The sequence below is a fragment of the Polypterus senegalus genome, chromosome 13, assembly GCF_016835505.1.
Source record: "Polypterus senegalus isolate Bchr_013 chromosome 13, ASM1683550v1, whole genome shotgun sequence".
NCBI lineage: Eukaryota > Metazoa > Chordata > Cladistia > Polypteriformes > Polypteridae > Polypterus > Polypterus senegalus.
In genome coordinates this window covers 80,616,090-80,640,994 of record NC_053166.1, presented here as the reverse complement: position 1 = coordinate 80,640,994, position 24,905 = coordinate 80,616,090, and the positions used below count along the sequence as shown (strand labels likewise).

Below are 24,905 nucleotides of genomic sequence, written 5' to 3'. Positions count from 1 at the left end.
TATAACCCGGGAGTATGTCATAGTCATGTGACGGGAAGAAACAACGTGCTCCCGGGGTCAAGAAAAGGACTGTTTGCCCAGACCCGGAAGGAATAAGGAACTGTGGAATGATTGGACAGGAACACCTCCGGGTCAGGGTGTATGACGGGATTGTGGGAAGGCCCAGACAGTGAGCTGAGCTGGGAGGTAGAGGGGCGAAGTGTCTGGGCGAGGAGGAGAGATTATTATTGTGGTTATTGATTTATGAGTGTAGAGTGGAGGGTGCTTTGTACACTGTATAATAATAAGTATAGTTATTATACTCTCACCTGGTGTTCAGAGTGGTACCTGAGGGTGTTAGAGGTGGACGACGCCTCTATCTGCTACACAGGCATAGTCGGCAGGATACTCTGGTCATCTGTTGGCAGGGGACCTGTAATTTATTCAATTTTTGTAGTGGCAGAGAACCCTAAGAAGGTCCCTCTTGAAACCACGGAGGTAAAAACCCCACCTGTGACAAAGAGCGCTGCAATTGTGAGCCGTAAAATACAGCAGACCGCGATGGGGAAGAAATCTGGGAATAAGACAGGATCTACCCAGAAGACTTCGGTCCCAGATGGGCTGGAAATGCTGTGGGCTTGCCTGACAGGCGGTGAGGAAGACCGGGTGCAGTTTGGAGCCGAACAAATCCGAGCGGGGCGACAGCCGGAACATTGCAGGATCGCGACTCCCGAAGACTACTACAGGGAGTTAGAGCGGGATCAACTACATTCCGAGGTAGGTGCTGGGAGAGCGCTCGAACCGCCGGAGACTTTTACTTCGTGTTTTGCAGAGGCTTGTCTGCACAAAGCGGACAGAGAGCACGCCTGCCTCAGACCTAGGCAAGATGGCCGCGACAAGAAGAAGCCCGGCCAGTCTAGGAGTCCGCAGAGGGGAAGCCCATATGGCGAAAGCCACCACGTGACCTCGCGCGATGGAGACTGGGAAGACGGTCAGAGAGGATTCTTCAGTGAGGTCAGTAGTTCCCCGACGGATCCGAGCTTCCTGAAAGGGAAGGGGACGGCGAGCAAAGCAGCACCACAATGTAGCAGGAATAAAGAGGAGCGGGAAGTGACTGAACGGTCTACTGACAAATTAAAAGAGGCAGATCGCAGTCCGCCGCTGCAGGCTACCTGTTCCTCTTCGGACTCCATGTCCCAGAAACCTCCGCGAAGCCCAGCAGAGCACGTGCCAGGAGTGGACGTGCTCATTGGCTCCTGGCTGGTAGGTGAGACGAATGCGGAAGCGAACTTACCTCCGGCCAAAATAACTAACTTTATGGACTTACGGGAGCTCGAGAAATACCTCGAGCCCGTGTATTCTGTCTTCCAGGGGTTGAAGGAACTGAAGGCTCGTGTGGAGGAGCTGGGAGCTACAGCCGAGGCGCTGCTGAAAGGACTGATGGAATTCCTACGGTGACTGGGGCGAGAAGCTCCGCTGTTGATCGATGCGGGAATACAGGTGAGTCCTGTCCGTATCATACAGAACAAAGGGACACAGTGCGACTCGGCACCGCGATTAACAAGTAGCAGTTGTCAAAGCGCTGTGTGCCTGACACTTGAGCGTGCCTGACACTTGAGCGTGCCACAATGACTGACTGGGCGGGAGAGGAAGCGATCGAGCCAAGGCATGCGTGTGACGTGCCCTTCCGGAGCAAGTCGCCACTCCAGACTCCGACCGGTGTAATAAGGGCGTTGTCGTTGGTTACCAGAGGGGCGGGGGAAGTGCCGATCTCCCCGGTACAGCTAAACAATGCTGTTACCCGGAGCAAGGCGGTACTAATGACGCCGCCTCCTAAACAACACAAAACAACGGGCGTGCAAACAGCAAAGAGGCTCTCTCTTTTCCATAGAGAGCCTCACGCTGTGCACAAGCCCCAGAGAAAGCAGGAGATCCCCAAAATAAACCGCGGGTCTCCTGACAAAGTAAAGAAACGGGCAGAGAGCAGCAAAGTGGCCGTAAAGCCCTCCTTAGCGGGGGAAAGGGTCTCGGGAAGAGAGGCAACCAGGAGGACGTCGACGGTGCTACAACTGTCAGCAACCAGGACACGTGTGGCGAGGTTGTCCCTGCAGGACAGGGGAGCAGTGGTATAGAAGATACACCGTTCCCCCAAGGTTCACTGGGGGGTCTAGACAACGCAGTCAAGGTCCGGATGACGCGTCCTCCTGGAGGAGGACGTCCCTCACGGGGATTGACGCTCCGCCCCAGTTGTCATCGCTAAGGGGGGGGGAACTGTGGTGGATTGCCGGCATTTTACTCCGGCCCTCACCCCCAGGCCGCCAGTAGGAGCCCTCCCGACAGCATGATCATGTCCCGAGTTCCAGCAGGGCATCATGGACTTTGTAGTGTTTATACACAGCCCTGCTGGATACCTTGGGGGCCACCAGGCGTCGCTGTAGGGGGGCTCATAGGCTCGCATGTGCCCTATAACAACGGATTGTGAAGGCCTCTCTGCCTGGCAACAAATGATGGCTGAGATGTGATTGGTTAAATGCTTTAATACAAAAATACATGCCTGGAAGCAACACAACCATTGGAAAAGCTATGAAAGGAAGCGGACAGACTATTTGGAATTATTTAATAAGTATTCATGGACAAAATATAATTAACGTCAGTTTGTGATTCAGATATTTTTACTTATGAATATGCTAAGCACAGTCCTTCATCCGCGAATATTTACCTTATATGGGCAGGCACTCAATTACGTGGGAGGCATGACGATGCAAGACGCAACATCGAGCTAACGTCCATTACAGTATATGGAGAAAAATAGGTTCCAGTTATGACCATTACGCGTAGAATTTTGAAATGAAGCCTGCTTAACTTTTGTAAGTAAGCTGTAAGGAATGAACCTGCCAAATTTCAGCCTTCTACCTACACGGGAAGTTGGAGAATTAGTGATGAGTGAGTCAGTGAGTGAGTGAGTGAGTCAGTTAGTCAGTGAGGGCTTTGCCTTTTATTAGTATAGATATTTCCCCCATTTTTTGACATTCATTGCATGCACAAGCTACCTGGAAGGGGTCTCTCTCTGAACTGTCCATCTCAAGATGTATACCTTTTATTCCCTACAATGGTTTGTTTGAGGAGTTTTTACTTGTCTTCTTAGGGAGTCAAGGCTGTAAGGATGTCAAAAAAAATGAGACCGGTTAAAGCCCACTGAGGCATTTCTTGTGTGATTTTGGGCTATACAAGAAATATATTGTTGTTGTTGTTGCTGGCCATATCTCAGTTATAAGTGTTGAACTGATCTGATAGCATTACAATTACTCTGTTCTATAGTATGTTTAGGTAATCTGGGGCTTCATGAATGTAACAATTGTATAGTTTAGCAATTTGCTGCATTAAACCTGTAAACTGACTTTAAAAAAAATATATTTGAAAAACTGACAGGAACTATACTGTAAATTGCATTATATTTCAATTAGACTTTTAGTGCCTTGGTATTCAGTATGAAATGGAGCACAGAACAGGGGTTCCCAAGTTCAGTCCTGGGGTACCACTGTGGGTGCGGGTTTTCATTCCAACCAGTTTTACAATAGAATGGTACGGTCTTACTTCTAAATGATGAAATTCTTTAATTAGTCTTCAAGTTCTCTTATTTTCCATTTAGAAATACATGCTATTATACAGACAGACAGACAGACAGATAGATAGATAGATAGATATTTATTTGTCCTCAGGGGGAAATTGGGATTTTTGCAGAATGTCTTAAAATAAATAAATAGGTAGATAAGTAAATGAATAAATAAATATACACACACACTTTGGTCTGAACGAAGAAGAAAATTAAAAAGGAAGAAAAGTTCTGATTCGACAGTCACAGTCCCAGTGAGGCATTATGCAGACATATTGCTGTTGGTATAAAGGAACCCCAGTAGCATTTCTTGACACACTTCTGCTGAATAATTTGTTGATGGAAAGTCCTCAGTGTTGGTGTGTCAGAGAGAGGATGTGCAGCATTGTTCATCATGGCACTATGCTTTGTTCTCATTCTCTCTTTTACTACCACCTCCAGGCGGTCCAGAGTGTGGCCCATAAGTTGTTGATTTGGTGGGTCTCTCTTGAATTTTTATTACCTGCCAGTACATGTAGAAAATCACACTGGCCATCACAGAGTTGTAGAAGATGTAACAGATGAAAGGAATGCAGTCTCTTAAGGGTAAAGACCCTACTCTGCACTTTCTTAAATAGCTCATCTTTGTTCTAAGACCAATCCAACCTGTCATTAATGTGGACTCGCAAGTACTTGTAAGAGTGGACCACCTTTACATCCACTCCTTGAATAGTGACCAGACATAGAGGATCTTCGATAAGATGAAAGTCAAAGATCAGTCCCTTGGTTTTACTGATGTAAAGATGCAGATAATTGTCTTTTCACCAAGAAACTAAGTTCTCCACCTGACTCCTTGTACTCTGTCTCATCTCCTTTATAAATACACCCCATAAGTGCAGAATCATATGAGAATTTCTGCAAGTGACATAATCTGGTGTTATACTATATTTATAGTTTTAGGTGTACAGAGTGAAGACAAAGGGAGACAGGACTGTTCCTTGTGGTGCTCCAGTGTCACTCACTTCAGTATCAGAAACATATATTTAAAGGGAAGGGAAGCCATTGCTTCAGCATAAAGTCCGTTTTTAAACTAAGTCACAAGAAAAAGCTTAAATGTCTAGAACATAAAAAGCAAAATCTTAAAAAGCACAAAAGAGCAATGATTACTGCCACATTGCCCTAGAAATCCCTTTTGTGATTTCTGTATTAACATAAAAAGTCAGAAACTGGGAAATAACAGCTTGTTTAATAAAGGCAGGAGTCAATTTAAAAGTTGGCTGGGATGAAACCTGCAGTTAAGGAGGTCCAGAGGATTGAACTTGAGCACTGCTCAGTTAAGCCTTTTACAACAACAACAACAACAAAACATTTATTTATATAGCACATTTTCATACAAAAAAATGTAGCTCAAAGTGCTTTACATAATGAAGAATAGAAGAATAAAAGACACAGTTAGAAAATAAAAAAGTCAACATTAATTAATATAGAATAAGAGTAAGGTCCGATGGCTACGGTGGACAGGAAAAAAAAAAAAAAAACAAAACAAAAACTCCAGATGGCTGGAGAGAAAAAAAAAAATCTGCAGGGATTCCAGACCATGAGACCCCCAGTCCCCTCTGGGCAATCTACCTAACATAAGTGAAACAGTCCTCTTTGGATTTAGGGTTCTCATGGAAGGACCTGATGATGATGGTCACGTAGACTTCTGGCTTTCAGTCCATCAATGTTGGTGCATCATGATGCTTTGAGTAGGTGGTGGTGGTGCAGGTCGCCACCACAAAAAAAATGGAAAAAGAAACAGAAAAGAGAATAGGGGTCAGTACCGATTTTAGAGCCACTTTGAATAGTTATTATGATGAATTGAACATACAGAGTATCAGGATTAAGTTAAAGTGAAGTTATAAAAAGGCCATGTTAAAGTAATGTGTTTTCAGCAGTGTTTTAAAGTGCTCTACTGTATTAACCTGGCGAATTCCTATTGGCAGGCTATTCCAGATTTTAGGTGCATAACAGCAGAAGGCCGCCTCACCACTTCTTTTAAGTTTAGCTTTTGGAATTGTAAGGAGACACTCATTTGAGGATCTGAGGTTACGATTTGGAGTGTAAGGTGTAAGACATTCTGAAATATAAGATGGAACGAGATTATTTAAGGCTTTATAAACCATAAGCAGTATTTTAAAGTCAATCCTGAATGGCACAGGCAACCAGTGTAGTGACATCAAAACTGGAGAAATGTGTTCGGATTTTCTTTTTCTAGTTAGAATTCTAGCAGCTGCATTCTGCACTCGTTGCAAGTGATTTATGTCTTTTTTGGGTCGTCCTGAGAGGAGTGCGTTACAGTAATCTAGACAACTGAAAACAAACACGTGAACTAATTTCTCAGCATCTTTAAGTGATATAAGAGGTCTAACTTTAGCTATGTTTCTTAAGTGAAAAAATGCTGTCCTAGTGATCTGATTGATATGTGATTTAAAATTCAGATTACAGTCAACGGTTACCCCTAAGTTTTTTACTTCCATTTTAACTTTTAATCCTAATGCATCAAGTTTATTTCTGATAACCTCATTGAATCCATTATTGCCAATCACTAAAATTTCAGTTTTCTCTTTATTTAGCTTGAGAAAATTACTATTCATTCATTCTATTTTATTACTCATTAGCATGCAAATAAATATAACATTGAATTAGCAGCTAGACTTTAATATTCTATGTCATTTGAACCTGTGTCTGTGCTAGTTCTCACTATTTGGGTATAATTTAAGCAGCAATCTCCACAGAAATAAAGTGAATTAAAATAAAAAGAGTAGAAGAAAGTTAAGTGTTTAAAACTACTTTTTCTGGAAAAGACACATTTCTGAATTTATTCTAAATGCAAATATTATATTACAGCACTTTTCAGAAAGCAGAAAAACAAAAGGAAAAAGTCCGGCTGAACAACTAGATTGATGAGACATTTGACTGATTTGTGAAACTGGTTCTGTAGTCACAGCGGTAAACCAAAAAGTGAAGCTGGCAGTCCCTGGCCTAGTATAAAAATAACATGGAGTATCAAAACAGACACTAGTGATTGTTATGCTGAACCCATATGTCAAAAGGGCGAACTTTCCTTGAAAATAAAGCTGTTTACTCTGGCATTTGAGTGATATGCTAACCTTGATTTGCTTAATGAGCAGATAATTTTAACACCCATACGGCACAAATAACTTTAACATTGAACATCTACATCCAGTTTTTTACAGTTCTGTGGTATACAAAATATGGTGACAGCAAAGAACAGTTTCATAAATCACCTGAAAATATCAAATGGCTGCCAAAATTAAAAAGGAAGACCTAAACAAAATTTGAGCAAAAATGTAATTTTTCACTTGAAAAGTTAAATTAAAGAAACCCATAATAATCCCACACTTCATCATATATTCTATTCCTGTAATTACTGTCTGGGCTTATTCCTCATCATTATTTTGAAACATCCTATTTCAGAGAATCCTCTTATTTACCTGAAATTTCAATTCATTTTTACGCCAACTTAATCAATTTCAGGCTCACACAGGAAAGAAGGATAAGAGTCATAGAGAGAGAGGTATTTGAGGCTATGAGGTATTTGAAAGATGAGGAAGTGTGTGAGCCATCCCATCTGGATGAGAGTCAAGGTAAACTCTCACTGGAGTGAGGAGAGACAAGGGCGCAAGTCTTGAGAGGCAGAGTGCATATCCTGTATGAGGTACTTCTGAGTTGGGCAAGTGGATGAGTCACACCTCTTGGTAGTCTGGGATTTAAGACCTGCTTTCATTAAAGCATAACCGTAAGTGTATTTATCAATAGCACCTGATGACCCCGATTCTGTTGATTCACTAATACAATGTCTGACTTGTATCTCGGAATGGATGAATAGTAACTTTCTCAAGTTAAATAAAGAGAAAACTGAAATCTTAGTGATTGGCAATAATGGATACAATGAGGCTATTAGAAATAAACTGGATACATTAGGATTAAAAGTCAAGACGGAGGTAAAAAGCTTAGGGGTAACTGTTGACTGTAATCTAAATTTTAAATCGCATATTAATCAGATCACTAGGACAGCATTTTTTCACTTAAGAAACATAAGTAAAGTTAGACCTCTTATATCATTGAAAGATGCTGAGAAACTAGTTCACGTGTTTGTTTTCAGTCGACTAGATTACAGTAACGCACTCCTCTCAGGACTACCCAAAAAAGACATAAATCGTTTGCAACAAGTGCAGAATGCAGCTGCTAGAATCCTAACTAGAAAAAGAAAATCCGAACACATTTCTCCAGTTTTGATGTCACTACACTGGTTGCCTGTGTCATTCAGGATTGACTTTAAAATACTGCTTATGGTTTATAAAGCCTTAAATAATCTCGCCCCATTTTATATATCGGAATGTCTGACACCTTATATTCCAAATCGTAACCTCAGATCCTCAAATGAGTATCTGCTTAGAATTTCAAGAACAAAACTTAAAAGAAGTGGTGAGGCGGCCTTCTGCTGTTATGCACCTAAAATCTGGAATAGCCTGCCAATAGGAATTCGCCAGGCAAATACAGTAGAGCACTTTAAAACACTGCTGAAAACACATTACTTTAACATGGCCTTCTCATAACTTCACTGTAATTAAAATCCTGATACTCTGTATATCCAACTCATTATAATAACTATTCATGGTGGCTCTAAAATCTGTACTAACCCCTACTCTCTCTTCTGTTTCCTTTTCCGGTGTCCTTTTGCCACCACCATCTACTCAAAGCACCGTGATGTTCCAACAATGATGGATGGATTTAAAGCCAGAAGTCTGTATGACCATCAACATCAAGTGACTCCGAGATAATCCTAACTACAAAGAGGATTGTTTCATTTATGTTAGGTAGAATGCCCAGAGGGGACTGGGCGGTCTCATGGCTGGAACCCCTGCAGATTTTTATTTTTTTCTCCAGCCGTCTGGAGTTTTTCTTTGTTTTTTCTGTCCACCCCGGCCATCGGACCTTACTCCTTTTCTATGTTAACAAATGTCTTATTTTAATTTCTTATTTTGTCTTTTATTTTTCTTCATTATGTAAAGCACTTTGAGCTACTTTTTGTATGAAAATGTGCTATATAAATAAATGTTATTGTTGTTGTTGTTGATAACAGCATTTGCATTTTCCTTTGTCTGCTTATTTAGAATTCTTAGCTGTATGCCCATCGCCACCTAGAGGGCATTACTTGATACAATAAACACACCTTTTCTGTATATGAGGTTCCCTTAGCATCATTTCGGATATGGAAAAGCCCTCTCATATTTCATTTTCTATTAAAGCTTCTCCCTTCAGCCTTTAATCTGCTGAAAAGTCTTTTTGGGAATTTGGTTAGACTGTCAATAAGTAGTTAGGAGAATGTGGATATATTGTTTAAAAGCTATACAGTACTACCTTCCTACTCTTCAATTCATTCAAACACCCTCACACTTGATTTGGAATGCTAGAAACAGTGACAGCTCCAGGATTTTAATTTTGGATGAGCTCCCAGTATTCACCAATAGCTATTTTATTTGATGTTCTGCATTGAAGAAGGCTGTTTTTTTCTTTTCTTACTGCATTACATCAGTACTAAGGCATTTTCTTGAACTGTCAGGTCAGTTTTGGAAGGTGATTAACCTTGAAAAGATATTCAGTTACTAGTGTTTTAAAGCTGTTACATCTTGTTAGCAAGTGTGCTTTGGTTTTTATGTCATCTGTGGGACTTTTTTATTATTGCTACTGTAGTTATTATCTGTAACCATGACACGTTTCACAATAATTGAAAAGAGCTCTGCTATCTTTTCTGTTGGTTTGAAATGCCTTTTATTTTATTTGTGAACCTGGACTAATAAAAATACCAGTCCAGCCACAAAATCAGCTGTAAGGCATTCTCTCCTAGCCTGGCAGAATCTGTGGAGCATGTCATAAGTAAGCAAAGGCCTTTGTGATTTTAAGGAACATTTTATGAGTCCCAGACTCTATTTTATCCATTAAGTACACCTTCTCTTGTAGGCAGTAAACATACAACCCATTACAATGTTTGTACTGCATCTTTTATACTGGATCACTGATACCCACCACACATCTTCCCCAGCACTGCATAATGTTGGTTGAACTGCGCAATATGTGATAAATTTGCTTCCACTTCAGGATGCAATCTTGTGACAAGGGTTGTCTTAACAGCATTATAAGCCCCCTGGAAAAGCAATGCACTGGGGCCCCTAACTACACACTTACAGGAATAAAAATGTAAATGGTTGATAAAATTAAACATATATTTATTGCATTGGTACTTCCAACAAAATCAGTGTTTAAACATTAAAAACATGCAGTACAGCAAAGATTAATCAACACAAACATTTGAACAGTATAACATGAGCCTTGCAAAACACATAAATTTCAACATATAAATGATACTCAATTGGTAAACCATGCAGACAGAGATGGCACAGTATGAAATTACTATGAATTATTTATTATTAATCAAATGTTCAACACAAACATTTACGAAATTTCTTTGCAGAGAATTGAGTTGAAGTGACGTTAACATATACACTTTTACGTTATGTAGTCCGTGAGATCCGTACACATACATGCACGTGAGGTTGCAGAGATGACCGTCATACTAAATCAGAGACGAATGCCAATGTCCACTTGTAACACAAAAACAAATATTTATATTTTAGTATAGTATTTATTTATTAACAGCAAGTCACAACATATGTAGTTTAGCATAGGGCCCCCAGGCAGCTGCCCAGTGTGCCCATGCGTTAAGATGGCCCTGTTTGTGACTTTATTGCTCTGGAATACGGCGAAGAGAAGAATTAGTTTACAGTACTAAAGGAGCATTTCTCTTGCACAATATTCTACTTAAACAATTGACAGCAAGTCCTACTGTATCTCTTGCTAACAGTGTGTGGTGTGTCTCCATCACACATGTCATACTCTGCAGTGCCCACCAGTGCGAAACGGGGTGGTGGGCACATTTCACCCCCCACAGTTATAATCCATCCATCCATTCATTTTCTAACCCGCTGAATCTGAATAGAGGGTCACGGGGGTCCGCTGGAGCCAATCCCAGCCAACAAAGGGCAGGAACCAATCCTGGGCAGGGTGCCAATCCACCGCAGAACACAAACACACCCACACACCAAGCACACACTAGGGCCAATTAAGAATCACCAATCCACCTAACCTGCATGTCTTTGGACTGTGGGAGGAAACTGGAGCGCCCGGAGGAAACCCACTCAGGGAGGACCCGGGAATCGAACCCAGGTCCTCTAACTGCAAGGCAGCAGCGCTACCACTGCGCCACCGTGACGCCCCACAGTTATAATGTTGTACCTAAATTAGAAGCAGTAAAGTATCGTATATACATGTGGATAAGTTCTCCTGTGGATGTCAGGACGTAATTTTATTGTAGAATTTCTGGTATTTTATAATGTTGGTTGTATAAGTCAAATGTGGAAAACTCACGCTATTGGTCCAAGAGATTATGATATGCTAACGCCCACCTGTGAGAGTAACACAGAGCACACTGCCTTTTTTTTCTATGTGGGTGCGGCAATGCGCTGTATCAGTGGGTGCTCCCAACCGCTCTCTCTCTCTCTATTGTGCCTACGTGACCACACGGTAATACCCAAACTATTCTGAAGCAACTTTTGCACTGATTTGTATTTTTTGTATCTCACACCCTCATACACCTTTATTGTAAGAGCATCCCTTATCTGAGATGGAGTGTTCAATCAGAAGAAAATATGAAACTGGTTTTAAGTTAAATGTTGATGTAGCAAAAGAAATTGGTAGCTGCTGCAACAAAATTTGATGCGTCTGAGAAACTGGTGTGAGATTGGAGGAGGAAAGAAATTTAAGTGTTGCATTTTTGAATGGGCTTATAAGTCAGGGTCTGATTTTATGATCGATTTTTCGGGTTTCAAGAACCGATTTATACATGAGTATATAATCTGTAACCTAACCCTAATCTAGACACTTGTATTCTTTTTTGCTTAACTGATCACAGGTTTGTCTTCAGTGTATGTAGAGTGTTCTTAATGTTAACTCTGTGTGACACTAGTATAATTCTTAGACTGAAGTTAGACAGTTAAAAAGAAACATGAACTGTTAGTCAAATAGGCATTAAGGCCATATAGTTTTCTGACCATTATATACATACATTAGTTCCAAGTGTATGTGAAAACAGATAGAAATCTTAAGAAATGTAACCTAGATACCTAGAGTCAAGCCCACTCTTATGCCCCCCAATTACGTTACCAACAGGCTATATGCACACTCTCTTCTGGATACCATGTCAGCCAGCTGCTGCACTTCCAGCGCTGATGTCAAAACGGGCTAGCTATGGTGTTTTTCACCCGATCACTTCAAGACATGCCCAGACTTATGGTAAATGACATTAAGATGCATTATTCAGTATTGTGTCAAACATCAGGGGCGTAAAAGGAGAAGGACTTTAAACTATAGGTTTCAAGCTATCCACATCCACTGTTACAAAGGAAAGACATATTAAAAACTTGTGTCTACTACTAACTTACACGGAACAAATATGTGATTAAATTAGGCCTCTTTTAAAAAAAATCAGAATTTCAATAATAAGTCAATAGTACTAGGGTTCTGTACTGTGTTAACTATTATGAATGTAGAGAAAAACCAAGCAAAGTGAAACCTTTTATTGCCTAACTAAAAAGATTACAATATGCAAGCTTTCGAAGCAAGATCTTACATATTGTAATCTTTTTAGTTAGCCAATAAAATGTGTCATTTTGCTTGGGTTTTCTCAATAATTAGTCAATAAACTTGCCTAGCGGTGTTGAGAGGGGCATCATCATAATCATTATCATCATTATTATTATTAATAACCATCCATCCATTATTTAACTCTCTCTATTCCAGGAGCAATAGGCAGGGACTAACCATGGATTGGGCGATTTTTATATTTTTTTATTTATTTATTTAAGAAATGCCTTTACCAATGGCAGCTTACAAAATGTTGACCATTTGTTATGCATCTTTTGTTTATTTTTGGTATAACTGTTGCTATATACATGTTACCAGCAATATGTGAAAAGCAGGTTTTGTATAGAATATACCTGCTAGTATAACCTAGGCATTCTGTAGAATGTGTGACTTTTTTAGGCAAAGCATGAAATGTCTGGGTTACTTTAATATGCTATATACTTTTCCTAGATATTGAATATAATACCTAGGCATTATACAGAATGACTTGCCGGTTTTCCTTTTGGCATTGCATAGAATGCCTAGGAAATATTTGAAATTCTTTTCATACTTTGACGTCCCATTTTTGGCATTCTGTAGATTTCCTAGGGATTCTAAACAATGCCTAATTTCACACATTGACGATAAGACATATATTTTTTGTTTTACTTTGTTAATCCCCAAAATAGTTTTTCCACATGACCTTTGGGGGTCAGACCACAAGGTCAGCCATTGTTCAACACCCTTGGAGCAAGGGTAAAGGCCTACAGGTCCTACAGAGTAGGATTCCTTCTGGCAGGAACTGGTTTTGAAACAGCAACCTTCCAGATACCAGTGCAGATCCTTAGTCACAGGGCCACCATATGTTTTACAATTGTGCCAATAATGTACAACAGCAATAAGAAATGCAATTGGACTGTTTCCATCTCCTGAGCTGAAAAACAACTTGATTCTGTCATCTGCCATCCGATGCTTGTGCTAGGTTGCTGGGGTAGACTGAGTCTATGCATGTGCAATGCTAGGCTTTTGCATAAAAACTGGAATGTTGCAGTTATATGAGAACAAGTCATATTATCATTCTTCAGGTCTCCTGACCTGGCACACAAGCCATCTGAAAATTCACAAGGTGTTCATACAAATGACCTAAAGTTGAACATCTCTGTTAAACCAATGGTAATATTTATATAGCTGTAAAAACAATAAAAAATGCCAAAAAACATTTATTTAAACTTCAAAGTAATGCATTCACATATTTTATACCTCAAAAAAACAATCTGAATATATAATCTGTAGCCTAGCTGTAGTTTAATGTCTTTCTGATATTCAAAAACATTTACTGTACATGTTATTTAAATGAGCTGTCCAAATATTTTTATACGTTACTGCATGTGTATCCCACAAAAAGCCAGCTGAAATACTCTTTTTATGAATAATAGGACAGGAGGTGTTCAGAGAAGTAAAGTTCTCATTCTAATATTAGGGAGAAATTGAGAGTGGCAGAGAAAAAGAAAGGTCTCTGTTTAAGGAACTAAGCAAAGAGTAATTTGAAGATAGGCTGAAATCTGATGTACAAAAGGAACAAGCAATATTTCAGTCATTTTGTTTGCAATTTGTTTGAAGAAGACAAGGTTACAATTTTTCAGACACACAACCTAAGGAGCTGCCAATATGTCACACATTTATGCATCAGCAAGACATGAGACTAGCATTGGGTGTTACTGTGATGATGTCACCAAAATAACAGTAAAATAATAAAAACAAAAAATAAGCATATCAAAGCCAAAAAAATGAAATTTAAAAAATGACACACATTTCTAACATCTCTCAGCGGGGCTACCAAAGGTATACATGTATACATTATAAGAATCTCAAGCCTAAACAGGGACAATAAGTAGTCTAAATGACACTACTGGAACGATGCACACTTCTAGTGTATCAGTGTAGCATTGCATTGGTCTCCAGCTCTGACTCCACTTTTCACGTACTTCTTGCATCTGATCCTTACCATTTGATTAGGTAGCTTGGCAATACCAATCACGCGACAGCCACGTAATATGGAAAGTGCAGACATTCATGTATTGCAACATTTGTGTAAGAAGTTGTTCTTGCCTAGTCAAGTGTTTTGGTTTGTACTTGTGATCAAACTTCTAATCTTTGGTTCTCTAGTGGAGTTTTGCCTTATGCTTTTGGAACATAGCTTTGGCTACATTTCCTGAATCCCTGCTGGTTTCTTCAGATTTTTATTTTGAATGCTGCAATATTTAAAATTTTGCTGTGCCTTCCTACTTCTAAACTAATTTGCTATGACTCTAGTTACTGTATTTCTTGTGTTCCTGTTGTTTAAATTGACCCCTAGGATCCATCTTCACCCTGCAAGTTGCACTACTCAATCTGCCTTGGGATACTACAGTCTTGGGAATTGTCTCTTGATCATCACATAGCCTTTCTTGAGTGTAGTAAAAAATCTCTGACACAACCCCAGCAATGTCCACTCTGTGCACTTGTCACCTCATCACAACAAGGACCCAACAGACCACAATTGCTATCTTTTTGAAGCTGGAATGCTCTCCACATTGTCTAAGTGGGTTTAACAGGTTCCCGAGCCTATCATCATCATTTCAAGGGTATGGATAATAGATTAATGTAAAACTCTAAAGTGGATTAATAATAATGATGAGTAGATATGTTTGTGGCTGCATCAAGTAATGTCTGACCATGATTTTTGCCTTACATAAAATCTTGCTTGAAGCAACACTAACTCTCTGTAACTCTGCAACAGAAGAACCCATCTTAAAGGGTGGATGGGAAGAAAATGATCAGTGATATGTTTCCCACAGTTTACTTAATGTGAGTGTGCCAGCCTCTCTTGTTTGGTCCACCTTACAAAAGACATTTTAATACACTATTAAATCCACCTTTAATGTGTTGTTCACAAATAGTCCACCTTAAGAGTTCTGGCATGTCTCACCAGTCCCTGTGGAAACCAGAGAAGGCTCACAGCTCAGCAGTGATGTCCATGGCAACGTGGGCACAGAGCAGCTGAAGGGAGGGTCCACGATGATATCGGCAGGGATGGTGATTTTTAAGGAGAGGGAGGTTTTGGCTGACAGACAGTCTCAGGGCACTTACATATAGACATCAATATTGCATCATATGCATCTTATGTGTTTCCTAATCTGTGGCCCAAAAGTGTTACTGCCACATGATGAGTTCAATATTTTCTCCAAGCATTTTGCTACAAATGAAATAATCCTAATTATAGTTGTGCAGCTTTTTATGGAGATTTCCCCAAAATGTATTCTGAAAAGTTAAAGTGTACCTAAGTTTTGTATTTTTCAAGTCAAAGTTATTTATTCACAATCCTGGTATATACAGTATTAATTTGCCACATGAGGTTATGAAGAGGAGCATTTCTTATAAACTGTAAAAAATGTTGTGCCTGTTCTTACGGTTTAAAGTGGGTTTTAGGGAGAATGTCCAAACATGAAAACAAAAGACTTACAATTTACCATCCATCCATTATCCAACCCGCTATAGCCAATCCCAGCCAACACAGGGCGCAAGGCAGGAAACAAACCCCGGGCAGGGCTCCAGCCCACCACAGTACAATTTACCTAATATGTTAATTTTTCAAGCCAAGAGTATTACCGAGTATTGAGATTTTTGAGTATTGGATGAGATTGCAAACATATTTAAAAACCAGAATATCATTTTAGGACAGAAACAACAGTAAAACATTTTTGTGCTATTCAGCCATTTTAATAGGAGAGCAACTGTGTGCTTCTCTTTACTTCTGCAGAAACTGTTTAGCTGCAGGGCGAGTTTTTCATGTCCAAGGCTGTTACTGACATTATTGAATGTTGATACCAAGATATGAATGGTTGTCTCTGTTCTGTGGACACGTAACCAATAATCCCTGAAAAAATTGCAGACTTAAATACAAGACAAAATAGTCTTTCATTACATGATAAAAGAATATCATAGAGAAATTTGAAAAAGTGTCAGCACTCCATTTTTTTTGTCATAGAAAGCAGGGGGGCGATTGTAGATACATAGACATAACTGCTGGATTGTGTATTAAAGTCGGAGAATGCCAGCATCTGTATTTGATAATGCTGTAATGATTATAAAAATACTTCAAAAGTCAAATTAAAAAAGTCAGAACTACTTTCTTATATTGTAGGCTTGAGTAAATGACTACCAAGAAGAAATGGTGAAAATTAGGAATTACACTGGAAAGTGAAGATTTTCCTTCCTGAACACTTTTAGATGTATCTTATGGATTACGGCCTGCTGGTCAGAAAAAAATCACCTTAAAAAATTCTTATAACCAAGAACATTTTCAAACTTTTCAAAAAAAAGTTGATGTTTCTCCTAATTCCTACATTATACAGTAAATCTGAAATTGTTTGTTTTCAGCTGAAAAGGTAAGTTCAGTATTTTTCAAGTGAAATAATTTCTTCACAAACGTGGTATATATGCATTCGAAATGTAAAACTGTGGTTTAAAGCTAAGCGCTTTCTATAAATTAAAAAAAAAATATCTTACCTGCACTGGTGCTTCGGAATGGAAGGCATGGGGCACAGAATAAAAAGCCTTAAAACTTACCAAATACATTCATTTTTCAATCCAAGACAGTTGTTTGAATTGTGTGCTTGAACATTGTCTCTGTGGAGTTTGTTTTATTCATGTCAGGATGGGTGTGAGTGTAACTGGAATAAAGACACCAGGGAGCAGATTTGAGGATGATAACTTATTTTGTTTAAGATGGTTTGGTAACCGAATTTTTGGACTGTGTTTCTCAGGTCTCAAGTGGCCTGTATCTTTTAATCACAGCACCGTCTTCATGACTACCTGTCTAGAAAGTTTACGGAATGTTGTAACAGTGCTACAACTTGATGGACTTCATTTACTAGCTGCCTCGAAGGGTATTGCCCTCATTGGATGTCTGCAACAGGCGCAGGAGATGCTGGGGACAAGAAAGGTTGGTGGGTACTTTAAAAGAGAGCCAGCTAAACAGAGAAGGAGCGCCATCATTTTTTTGTCATCACTGTCACCATTTGCCTGTGTGGATATTGCCTGCATTATTGTTGTATTAGGTTGAAGTTTTGTCTCGTGCCCATCTGCGTTGGCTTTGTCGGAGGGAGCACTCCCATGCATCTCAACACGAAACGCTTCAGAAATGGTAGGACAAACTTTATATTCACCTCTACAGTTCACAGGAACTGCCAACTCCCAGCTTCATTTGCATCCATTACATGGGACTGCTTCATAAACATTTTTGTGGATGTTTTGCGTTAGGTGTTTATTGTTGTGTGTTGTATTTGTTATCGCCAAAGAGGAAGAGGAGGGTTGTCTGATTTTTTGTTGTTTATATTTAATTTCCATTTAATATATTATTCATTCATATTTTTGATTTGTGTCTTTGTCCGTGAGTTAGTGCGAGTCAGGTATTTGCTTCAGGTACTGTATTTGGTTATAATTTATATAATTTGATGAATTACAAAAATATCTGTCAGAGTGGCTTTAATACATACAGTAGGTATATTCATTATTTAACCTTTTAGAAGGATTAAAATCACTAAAACACAAATTTCAGTTCTTTGTGCTCTCTCTGTGTACATGCTTAAAAAATAAAGTAACACTCACTGTTGGGACTGGAATTTCAAACCTTCAATTCTGAAATAACAATAAACAAATGAAAATAACAGGAAAACAATAACAGAAGAGAACATTAACAGCAGCTGTCTTGCAGTCATTCCTTCAGTATGTGAAGTCACCACTGCTGGACACCTCTGGCACACAGAGCCAATAAACCGCTGTATCTGCACTTGTGACAAGTTATTTCATTTCTGCAGAAGGACCTGTTGAAGTTGCTTGTCATTAGTAGGCAGGGTCATGTTTCAGGATGTTGTAATTCAGGGCATCTCGAAGGTGCTCTTTGGGGTTGAAGGTAGACAAGTGAAGGTAGTATCTACACACCAGCACTCCTTAGGACAGCAGTGATCACAGTAACTATGTGTGGCCTGGTGTTGTCAATCTTATGACAACAGATGTCTAGGAGGTGTAAGAAGAAAGTGTCCAACAGGCCACTTTCATCTAAGGTCAGCATCATGGACCCTGTTCCTCTTTGTATTATTAGTGATGTGAATACTGTGTCAGCTGGCAGCTGGCTGGTAGATCTGAAAGCAATGTGTCTGTCCTCCTCTGGAGTTTTCTTTTGAGAAGAACCAGATATTGGAGAAGTATCTGTTTTAGTGGCCTGCTTAAACATTAACTGCAGTCAGGACACAAGTGAGGTGGCTTACTCCATGGAGTCTACCAATGCTGGTGCATGACACATCTGCCTTCAGCACACCAATGGCCCTCTCGCTTGCCTTTGGTAACATTTGAGTAATTATGGAAGGAACAGAACTGACTTAGTGTGGCCTTTGCCTTGCTGTGACCACAGCTTTGAATTATGTCCATTTTAAAGGTGACCTGATCGGGTACTATCCTGTCTGGACTTTCTTAGGTAAAAATGCATTTAACAGATTTTCATGTGTGTGGCAAGTTGTGTTGTTGGCCAGAGGGTCTAAAACGAACTGCCGACCATTTGTAAAAGTAAGCAAGCTATAACTACAGGCTTCTCATTTCAGAAAATGTTGTTTCTTTTTTCCATAAGTTTATATCTGTAGAGAATGGAATGTAGCATGAAGGAGCGACAGTATAAGCCGTTCTGGAGCTAATTTCAAATTGTGTGGTATTTGTATATTTTCCCACTATCATATTTGTCCCCCCAAGTATTTTAGGCTCCTTTCACAATTTAAAATGTTGTAATGCAGATTGGAACCGCTGACGTAAAACCCCATCTAGTTTTAGTTTTGGCCTGGTGCTGCCTCTGTGGACTCTGTTTCACCCCAATCCCATATTAAATAAAGTGATTCAGAAAACTGATACATAAATAGTTGGATATGTCTGTGTACTGTTCTGTGTATATTGTGGCAGATCATTTGAACATGGCTGAATGAAAGACCAGAGAAAGGACTGAGTCAAACTGTTATCTTTCAAACACAATCTCATCAATTTTGCAAGATGTACATATTCAGAAAAATTAAGTCTGTTTATTCTTTCCCAGAGGATAGTTTAAATTAAAAGCTCTTATTTTAGCAACAGCACAAACAGAAATCAACAGTTTGATGATTGGATTTCTTTCCTCTAGGCCTGAGTTCCAAAAGTGTAGATGACCACAAGTCATACATGGTTCCGCAATACTGCAAGTCATACATGGATCAGCTTCTATTCGGGCTGATAACAAAATCAATCAAACACATAAGTGATAGACTAGTGGGATCTGATCATATCAGCTCAGTTCTCATGTTTCTTTAAATTCAATTATAGTTCAAGGAGAAGAGTGAACAATTTCTTATTGGTAGTGGGGTGGGATTTATTCATGACAAAGGCAAAGGCAATGTGAGCCTGGCCAAAGAAATGTGAGGTGTGTGCTCCAATTTTTGACCGTCTCTTGTGTAGGTTATAATTGTACAGGAAATTGCTTTTTTTCCTGTTGAGTCAACTAATGCACAGCTAAATCCACAAAGAGGTTAAATACAACAATCATTTTATTCATAAATGAATGCCTTTCCTCCTGGTTCATCCACAGTCTGGAAGTCATGAACACAAATATGTCAGAGTCAGCTGGCCCAGAATAACAGATGAGGTACAGAAGTTCTTTTATTCTTATGGGTTTAAGTGTTGGATTTGGCTTTATAAAGCAGTTTAAAGAGTCTAACACAATGTCTGACTGCTGAACATTTCCTGGATTTATGTTGCCTCTTTCCTGCAATATCGTGATGGCTACATTACCAACAGTAGATCAAACCTAACATAAACAGTTGGTATGTAAAGTAGTAACTGGAAAACATGGACTTTTACCCAATTGTTATTTGGTTGGGTTGCATAAACTGAGATTTTACTTAACAGAACTTTAGAAAATTTCTGAAATTTCAGTGCATACCCATTTTTTAAATGTTAAGGGATAATTCAAGGCAAGCCTGTCTCTCCGACACATTTTGGAGCAATAAGATTAATTACCTACTGACAACCTAGCTAAAAGGGTCATTGAGTCGCACTAAATACACTGACAAGGTTGAACTCCCTCAAGAAGAATATTGCTAATACTGAAAAGGACACAGAACATGCTCTGTCTTGACAACATCCTGACGTTTTGTAGTAGAATGCCTGACACAGTAAGAAATACTATTTGAGATATTGGAAATACAGACATTTCAGAGGGCAATTTCATATGAATGACTGTCCAGTGGGGAGAATTTGTGGATAACTTAAATACATGATTTTATTTACTTGTGTTGTAATACTAACCTTTCATGAAATGTAATTATATAAAGTAAAAAAAAAAATCTTGCCATAAATGACACCCTCAGTTTGCATCTTACCTTCTACAGTCTGACTGTTGGTTGTGGACAGAATCCAGGTATGGACTTGTACAAATATGCTCTGTACTCAAGGCTATAGGACCACAACCCTGATGATGACAACGTTTAATGTTTACTGGAAGAATTGGCGTTACTGAATAAACACTTTACACTGGAATCTGAGTGTCGCTTGAGTATATTGAACCAAAATATATATTGCTATGACAAATGTATTTTAAGATTTTTCATGGATGCAAGAGAGATGTTATACTTACTAATCATGACAGTGGAGAGTTGCGACATGCAAGTATTAACTTTACTGTACTCTGTACAAGTGAGTCTTGTTACGGCCTACCAAAAGCCCTAGGGGTATATAAATAGGCCACACACAAGTGAGAGAAAGAGGGAGACAAAACACAGAAAAAAATAACTAAACCATCTAAATAAAAATAGACTCCATTTATTGTCAAAAAGAAAAACCTCACAAAATATAGAGAAAGTTACACACAAAACAGAAGAAAGGCAGGAGGACAACACTAACTTCATTATCTAGTTAAGCAAAGTTTACACAGCTAGATACACACTATCCACATTTATCATTGAGATGGCTAGCTTATAATAAGCATGTTTCTTTAACAAGTAATAAGAAAAAGAAAAAAAAAACCAAGGCCAGGCCTTTTCACTTTGTTCTGTTCAGGCGCACTTCCAGTCACAGTTTTGAGAGAAATGTGAGGTCAGTGTTGATTTGCTGCTCATTTTGTATAAATGAAATGAAACATGTAATGCAGGTAAACAATGTGGCCACAAAGTTGAGAGGTTTACAGGTTTATACAGATTGTTACAACCTACTCTAGATCTTTTTGTTAAACTCGGCTTGTTTTCTTTAATTTGGTGCAGATGACTTAATTGAGTCCTGCCCTAATTACCCACTTATTGAGTTGCCCACTGTTATTAAATCATCTGGGTTGTGGGTGGGGTGTAGATTATAAAAAGAAGCTTGTTTGAGTTTAAGGGTAGAGAGAGAGTGTGTGTGAGAAGAAGGGTTTGGGTTTGGGTTTGGGTTTGGGTTTGGGTTTGGGTTTGGGTTTGGGTTTGGGTTTGGGTTTGGGTTTCACCGAGCAATATATGGAGAGTCAGGGCTGGATGGTGTGACCTCAGAAACAAGCACTAAAAAAAATCAGTAAAGTAATGTAAACGACAGAGACCCTGTCAACTGAGACATCATAGGATTACAGTTAGATTATCATAGTAAGTTTCAAACTGTTTTACAAAATGTAGCAATTAGAGGACACTAGTAGATACTGTAATTTAATCAGGTATGTCATTTCACATTCCCATGACAAATTATATCGTATCTGCTTTGAAAATAAAACTGAACTTTTTCTACTAAAGCCATTCATCATTTTTGAACTATTCTGCATTCTCTGTTATTTAAGTTATTATAATCTAAGCACTGGTGTCCTAACAATAGATCAGTCCTGCACTTGATGCTCCTGGAATAGGTTCTGGCCTCCCCACAACCCTGAACGACATTAAGCAGGCTAAAAAATGTAGTGATGGATGGTCTGATTGTAATCCAAGCCATCACACAATGTGAAATACACTCAAAAAACCCTACTCAGTATGGAAGGTTTTCTGGAATGCACATCAACAGAATCTTTTACTGATTTTGAAGACTTTGCTTATAAAAGCTAACTGGCACATTGCATACACAGTTGATGAGGAAGCGCTGCTAAAAACTTTAAAGATCTTATTACCTATCAATACTATTTTACCCATTAACATCCTCTTAGAATTCTTCATCTATTCCTAGCTCATTTACTGATTAAGATTCATTACCCCATTACTGAGTCACCTCCAAATATCTCCAGCTACATGAGCTTCATAACAAATCAGTGATTTTTAACATATCATAAACTCGTCCCCATCTAATTGTCAGCTGCGTAAATTCTGTATTATTAACGCAGTCTGTCACTGAACACAACCTTAGCTTCTTTCACCCATTAATATCTCCTTAATCATGATGCTTCTTATTTTTGAGGTATAAATAATAAAACATGCAATTATACTTTCTGCTGTAAGTAATAAAACGTTTCAGTATTTTTTGTCTAATTGTTGATTTTGTCATTTGGGAATGATTTGTTACACGTTTTTTCAAATTATGAATTTTCTGTTAATTTTGTTCCATTTATTTATTATGTAGTTTTAGGTGTGTGACAAGGTTCCTTGAATTTTGTGGGTGGAACTCCAAGATGCGAGACCAGCCTTGCACCAGTACTAAGAGACAGCCCCCCAAAGGCAGGCTGGGAAAGCAAGTCCCTTAGCAGTTCATTGAGTGAGTTTTTGGAGATTATTGTGAGTATAGTTTTCTTATTTGATGTATTGGTTTTACAGATGTTTCATTCTGTTTATTTGTTTCTTCTTCTTCTGAATTGTGTTTTAGGACTGGCTTACCTTGGATGGCTTTTTAGGCAACACCTTTTTGCAAAAAAAAGTGAGGAAGCAACAGTTACGGCACTACAGCCATGTGGTGCGATTCCTTGAGGGAGATCCAACTTGTGGGATCCTCATTGCAGAGGACCCGAGCGGCTGGACCAGGCCAATGGGACACCCACGTAACACCTAGCAAATAGATGGTCATTTCTGGAGGCTGGGACTGGACTGCATGTTTGCCTGGGAGGTTGCCAACCAGGATCCCAAGCTGTTTCTTTCTGTGGTGGATGTGGCAACACGCTGTACTAGTACATGCTCCCCAACCTGACCTAACCTGACTCCATGCTCTTTTGAGCATTTTCTTGTATTTCTCTACTTTTGTAAATAATTCCTTATTTTTTATAGACATTCTTGTAGGACTTATCTTTACAAAAGCCAGAGTTTTCACAGTTCTCCCTTTTGTAAGGTGTATTTGTTGTTTTGAGACTTGAAAGGGTTTTTGAACTTTAAAAGTTTACTCCCCATTTTTGGGGCCTGGTCAGATCTGAAGACTCCCAGTTACCTATGGTCAGGCTTGCATGGGATGAGACCTATATTGGAGCAGGCTAGTGATTCTGACCTGTTTTTGTGTGTCTCTTGAAATTCTCATTTGTAGGCTGTTTTGTGGTGCCAGAATCACTGAGAAATAGCAAAACAGATAAGGCCTTCAAAAAGAGTGTCATTTAACAAGCTTAATACAGTACTGAGCCAGAAACATTACTGTACAGTGAACCACAGAGTATAACCTAAACATTCATGTTTGATTATAAATAATAGAAAGATTAGGTGTTTGTATCATCAGTTGATTTGAGAACTTGGACTCCATCATTTTCTGCATTGTTACATGTGGCATCAGCACATACAGTACCTTTTGTCAATTAATACCCACCAGAGGTTGGTGTTTCTGAGAGAGGTAAGGAAGTTAACGAAATGACCATTTTCAAATGCCTATTATGGAAAATATTTTAACCTTTTCAAGTGATATTTGGTACCTTATCTCTACCAAGTACAATAAGCACAGTGATATGAAACACTTCTTAAACCATTATTGGCCACCGTGTGGATTCACTCTGCCCTTTCTGACTGAAGCATAAACGTTACAGAGATCAACTCAGGCCAATTGTATCCCACTGGCACTCTGTTAACTATCTTCTCTTTAGACTTGGCTTAAATCTATCAAGTCTATGACTACCATGTTTTATAATACAGTAGTATTTAACAGTGATGAGATGTATTATCTTGCAAACTATACCTTCAAATCACTTCATACTGTCATTTTATTAATAAATGCTATATAATTTGTGGGATGGGTATAAATTAAAAACATGGAGGTGTGTGCTACATTAACTGACAATTCTATACTGGCCGTGTGTAATCAAGTCTGGGTGTGTGTGAATTTGCTCATTAAAGGACTGGCACCTAATAGGCTGAGATCCCTAAGTGTTCAAAAATATATGGATCTTGTGACCTGGTTGTTTTTTAGGACTGTTGGGAAAAGATGATCATCATGGTTCTTACATTTTGTATCTGTATTGGTGTTTTATTTATACGAATTTTATCAAATCAAATTCCATACAATTGGTGGAGCTATTTAACTTTCTTAGGACCTCTAGCTATTTCTACCACACTTTTACTTTATAAACTTCATTCTGCGGTTTGCTATAATATTGTCTGGCCACTTTATCTTTTAATTTCAAGTCTTC

At 39.0% G+C, this 24,905-nt stretch overlaps 1 protein-coding gene and 1 long non-coding RNA gene across 7 annotated transcripts in view; one reads left to right on the top strand and one right to left on the bottom strand.

Moving 5' to 3' along the window:
- Positions 1–24,905, bottom strand: part of LOC120542909 (synapsin-1-like) — a 302,987-nt gene that overhangs the window by 237,311 nt on the left and 40,771 nt on the right. The gene's annotated exons all lie outside the window — the stretch shown is intronic.
- On the top strand, positions 1,361–23,346 carry LOC120542911. Of its 3 annotated transcripts, none has more exons than XR_005636256.1 (3): positions 1,361–1,479; positions 22,934–23,085; positions 23,174–23,346. It is a non-coding gene; the product is annotated as an uncharacterized LOC120542911 (long non-coding RNA). The 3 variants fall into 3 exon arrangements; XR_005636255.1 differs by lacking the exon at positions 1,361–1,479 and adding an exon at positions 17,119–17,300; XR_005636254.1 differs by lacking the exon at positions 1,361–1,479 and adding an exon at positions 17,459–17,501.